The sequence below is a fragment of the Ovis aries genome, chromosome 16 (genome assembly GCF_016772045.2).
Source record: "Ovis aries strain OAR_USU_Benz2616 breed Rambouillet chromosome 16, ARS-UI_Ramb_v3.0, whole genome shotgun sequence".
In the NCBI taxonomy this organism is placed as follows: Eukaryota; Metazoa; Chordata; class Mammalia; order Artiodactyla; family Bovidae; genus Ovis; species Ovis aries.
This window is the reverse complement of record NC_056069.1, coordinates 66,989,547-66,995,144: the sequence shown is the minus strand read 5'-3', so window position 1 is coordinate 66,995,144 and position 5,598 is coordinate 66,989,547. Positions and strand designations below refer to the sequence as shown.

General features: G+C 46.7%; 1 non-coding gene across 1 annotated transcript; it reads left to right on the top strand.

The window, feature by feature from the left end:
- The first annotated feature begins 757 nt into the window (after positions 1-757).
- TRNAG-GCC (transfer RNA glycine (anticodon GCC)) lies at positions 758-829 on the top strand. The gene has a single exon. It is a non-coding gene; the product is annotated as a tRNA-Gly (tRNA).
- Positions 830-5,598: the final 4,769 nt, after the last annotated feature.

The window sequence follows — 5,598 nt, the reverse complement described above, 5'->3', positions numbered from 1 at the left end:
CAACACCTGCCATCTTACTTGGGTTTCTCTTACCTTGGGCGTGGGGTATCTCCTCATGGCTGCTCCAGCAAAGCACACCACTGCTCCTTACCTTGGATGAGGGGTGTCTCCTCCCGCCGCCCTTCCTGACCTTCAGCATGGGATGGGTATGCAATATTTGTTTTTCTCTTTCCGACTTACTTCACTCTGTATAATATCCTCTAGGCTCATCCACCTCATTAAAACTAGCTCAAACACATTCCTTTCCATGGCTGAATAATAGTCATTGCAAACATGCACCATAGCTTCTTTATCCACTCATTTGTTGATGGACATCTAGGTTGCTTCCGTGGCCTAGCTATTGTAAGGAGAGTTGCAATGAACATTGGGGTGCACCTGTCTTTTTTGATTATGTTTTTCTCAAGGTACATGCCCAGTAGTGGAATTACTGGGTTGTATGGTAGTTTTATGTCTAGGTTTTTTAAAAATAGATCTCCATATTTTATTATGATAATCTGATGGACCATCAGCTCAACAGAGTGTGAGCTGTTGTCCAGGATGAAGCCAAGACATGGCTGAAGTGACTTAGCACACACACATACATATCCAAGAGCCCTGAGCCATGCCTGACTTGATGACCAGTTTTTGAGTGAATGGCACTGCCCTGCCCTGCCCGCATATTTTCATGGAGAATCAGAAGGCCGAAATGAAGCACTCTTGTGAGCCCTGGAGGGCTAGGCTGGGGTGGCAGAGCAGATGTTGGGGCACAAGTAAGCCTTCCCTTGTGGCTCAGCTGGTAGAGTGTCTGCCTGCCATGCAGGAGACCTGGGTTCGATCCCTGGGTTGGGAAGATCCCCTGGAGAAGGAAAAGGCTACCCATTCCAGTATTCTGGCCTGGAGAATTCCATGGACCATACAGTCCATGGAGTCGCAAAGAGTTGGACACAACTGAGTGACTTTCACTTTCACTTTCTTTCCACTTTCAAGCCTTCTCTTTATGGAAAGGAGCTTTGGGTTCTGACATCAACTGCATCTGAGAAAATTCTCTGTAAACTTGTGTAGAAGGGTAAATTAAAATAAAATTTCATTTAAACATTAAAACAATAGTAATAATAATTATTACTAATATTATTTCAGAACTTCAGAGTCCTCGAGACATTTTATTTTGCATTATTATTATTTATTTTGCGTTATCAAATACTGCAAAGATATCTGAGGGAACCCTCAGCCACCAAGCAGAGTTGCTGCAGCTCTATTCACTAGACAATTTGCAATCTTGGAGGAACAAGGAGTGGAAACAGCCCAAGGAATGCACAGAGCTGACTTGAGCTCAGCACACAGCCTCAGACAAGCCAAGAGTGAACTGAAGGAGTTTTATGATTCAGTGAAAGATGGCACGATCCCCTAAAGATGGATTAGAAGTGCTCCAAAGAATGACGATAGCTTCTTCTTCACACTTTCTCACCTGCCTTTTCAAGCTCCTCACGTCCTCCCAAATGTCACCATCAGGACCCCCTTTACATCACTGTGTGAGTCTTGATCACCTCCCCTTATAAACTGCCCCTGGCTAGAAGGTCCATTATAGATGCCCGCACCTCACATCCATAAGGAGACGACACTGATGGGGTAATCTATCGCCAAGCAACACGTCATACACTGTGCATCAGGAATGATTGCTCTGTATTCCGAACAGCCCTCATGCAAGCATTCTCATCTAAACAGTGAGGGCTGCAACCTCAGCAAAGTCGAGCAAAATCCTTGCCCTGCCTGAAATCCCCCCTCCCCACCAGAAAGCTGTGTCTTATTCTCTCATGGAAGAGCAGAAAGGGCTCTGAAATGCGTCTTGCATGCCTGATTTTAACTTTAGAGGGCTAGAGGTTGGCCTTGCTGAAATTCAAATGCAGCTGCTCATTTCATCATTTTAGTTGAGCTGTTCTGTTCTGTTTCTTTTCGATCCCCAGTGGAACCGAGTCGGTTTCATGTAGCCAGTGCTCAAGGGTTTCGCAGGAAAGAGTCTTACATGCGCGCACACACGCATCACACACACTCTCTCTATAGCTACAGAATATGATACAAATAGAAAGCTGCCCTGTGAAATACCCAAGACTTTGTTCTGCTTAGAGAAAGGCCAAAAGCAGCAAAGAGTGATGGGGAGTCAGGGCAGGGAATGTCTTTGTCAGCAGATTCCAAGTTACTTCCCCACAGACTCCCAATCAAGATTGATTCTCAATCCCCAGGGAGCCTCTGAACGGCTCGGAGAGCTTGTCAAAGATTCCTGGATTCAACCCCAGGAAGTCTTGATCTAGCAGGTCTTGTGCGTGGCTGTAAGTCTGGTTTAAACCAGCAGCTTGCTTGATTCAGAAGCTGTTTGTCCAAGGAGCAACCTGAGCTATGATCCGGAAGGTGCCATGCTTCGGCTCAGAGCCCTTCCGTCGTCCTCCGAGAAGGTGTCCTGACTCTGCCCCAGGTAGGTCTCAGGTTCCCCTCACAGGGGCCATCTTGTCCCCCAGCCCTTCGGCTCAATGTCCAGCTCCCCTCTCTCTCAAACTCACCCCACCCTCCTGGGAGATCACGTTGTGCCTGCTCACTGCCTCCCTTATGTGCTGAACTCTCTCTGGCTTCTAGAATGGCCCCACCAAGTCACTCCAGCACACACTATGGTGGCTTTGTCCCAGGCAAGCCTCCTGCCCAAGCGGAGCCAGTCTAAGCCCCGCCTCGGAGGTTCTGAAGCTTAAATCAGATAAGGATACCAGTGTTCTCTGTAACACCTGGGGCTCTCCATGAACACATTTCCACGTGTTCTCTCTGGTGGTTAAAACTCCACCTTCTAACGGTGTTCACTGAAGAAGGCTTTCTTGTCTCTCCTTGCTGTTCTCTGGAACTCTGCATTCAGCTAGGAATATCTTTCCCTTTCTTCCTTGCCTTTCACGTCTCTTCTTTTCTCAGCTATTTGTAAAGCCTCCTCAGACAATCGCGTTGCCTTCTTGCATTTCTTTTTCTTGGGCATGGTCTTGATCCCTGCCTCCTGTACAATGTCACGAACCTCTGTGCATAGATCTTCAGGCACTCTGTCTACCAGATCTAATCCCTTGAATCTATTTGTCATCTTCACAGTATGAATCATGAGGGATTTGATTTAGGTCATACCTGAATGGTCTGGTGGTTTTCCCTACTTTCTTCAATTTAAGCCTAGATTTTGCAACATAGAGCTGATGATCTGAGCCACGGTCAGCTCCAGGTCTTGTTTTTGCTGACTGTACATGGGGCTTTCCATGGACATGTTTCCCCTGTTCACACAGAGGAGAGGAGGAAGAACAGGGTGGGCAGAGAAACCTGGGAGAGGGGAGGGGAGCCTGGGAGACCCCCTCCTCCCATACCTACTCCTACCCGAAAGTCTTTCCCAAGGCCGGAACATTCTTGTCTGCACATCTCCAGGATACTTCCTGTGTTTGTTTGCTAAGACTGCTGAAACAAAGCACCATGGAACTGGTGCTTAAACAACAGAGGTTACTTTAGTTTCTCAGCATTCCGAGGTCCAGAAGTGTGAGAGCAAGGAGCCGGCGTCTTCTCCCTGTTATCTCCCTGTGTCCCTTTCTGAATTCTAACGTCCTCTTCAACACAGCACCAGTCATATTGGATCAGAACCCATGGTAATGCCCTTATCTTAATTGCATCACCTCTGTTAAATACCTACCCCAAAGCACAGTCACCTGATGTAGTACTGGGGTTAGGATCTCAGTATATGAACTCAGAAGAGATACAGTTCAGTTCAGAACCTCCCCCAATACTGTCATAATAAACCCATCTTTTTGGTTGAAGCTCTTCTGAGTTGGAAGGTCTCTTGCCTGCAAACCATAGTCCTCCTCACCTTCAGTGTGTCCCAGGGCAACTCTCCAGGCAGGAGAGCTTGGGCACTGCTGGTTTGCTGTTCTTTGCCCTCACTGGACCAAAAGAATGTCTCATCTGCTGAAATGAGTCTTCCCAGGGTTAGAACCCGGCACCCAGCGCAGGCTCTGTGCTTGACATCTGTGCCGCACCTGTAAGTGGACATCACACATTCCTCTTCCCATCACAGGAAATTCAGAGGAGGGAGCCCCCTTAGAAAGCTTTGCTCGGATTTGCAAGATATATACTTTTGTTGTTCGGTTGCCAAGTTGCGTCCGACTCCTTATGAACCCATGGACTGCAGCACTCCAGGCCTCCCAGCCCTTTACCCTCTCCTGGAGCTTGCTCAAACTCATGTCCATTGAGTTGGTGATGCCATCCAACCATCTCATCCTCTGTCATCCCTTTTCCTTTGGGCCTTCAATCTTTCCCAGCATCAGGTTCTTTTCCAGTGAGTCAGCTCTTCACATCAGGTGGCCAAATTATTCTGGCCTTATTCCTGGTGCTTTTCAGCCAAAAAGAAAGTACCGTGAGGAATTATTGCCTAGATATGGAGAGTTTTTATTGGCATTCTAGGAAGCCAGAGATTTCTGAGCAGTGTATGAATCACAGGAAGAATGCTGATTATTTTTTACCCAGAAACTGACAGTATTTGATGATGAATAAATGTAATAATAGTTCATGATCAGTAACCTCCTTTGATGTCATTTCAAGATGACTTGAGAGAAACCTTGCAGAGGGGGACGTGATTGGGGGGAAATGTGAAAAAGGTGGAGGTGAGTTGCTCAGTCCTGTTTGACTCTTTGCAACCCCACAGACTGTAGCCCACCAGCTTCCTCCATCCACGGAATTCTCCAGGCAAGAACCCTGGAGTGGGTTGCTGTTCCCTTCTCCAGGGGATCTTCTGACCCAGGGATGGAACCTCAGCTCTTGGCGACCACAAAGTATGAAAATGATAGCACTTAATATCATACAAATAAGAATATTTATTGTCGATGGAAACACACATCAAACTATAAAAGCATGCCCAGCAGTGATAAATGAGTGGAGAGGGAGGGAAGCTAATAAAACTCAACTGGAATATTTTATGCCTTTAAAGGGATGAGGTATTAAGATTTGATGTAGCCATGTCATAGTTCTTGGTGGTCTCTCATATTGTTCTCTGTATTTTTCAATCTGTTTCAAATATTTTCATACTAAAAACATTGAAAAAGAATGAAGTGAAATATGAGTAAGGCATCCCTGAAGAAATATACATGGGTGAGTTTCAGCTGTAGCTCACTTTGCTCTGATTGTTGTTGATCCCAGGGCTTTCCTGCAGAATGGCTAACAGCCCAGAGGTGGAAGCCAGAGATTGGAAATCCAGGAAGTGTCCACAGAAACCTGATGTCCACTGCTTTCCTGAGTGGGAGAAGCCCCCTCCATACCTGAAGAAGGTTGGAGGCAAGGCAAGGAGCTCCAGGTCAGGAAAAGATTGCCCATCTTTTATCTGATTACCCACCACCAGCCATCATGTAAAAACTTGCACTGGTGTGTGAAGCCCAAGCTTTACCACTCAGCTGGTCCCTCCCACTTCTTGTTCGCAGAGTCAGACCTGCCTTGTACCTCTCTGGCCTTCTCATCCGCCCTTTTTCTTCCTTCACAGAAATTTCCCTGATAACCTCTCAGGTGTCTAATCCTACCTTAGTGTCTGCCTATCCAAGGACCCAAAGTAGCACCATTTATTTCCAACAC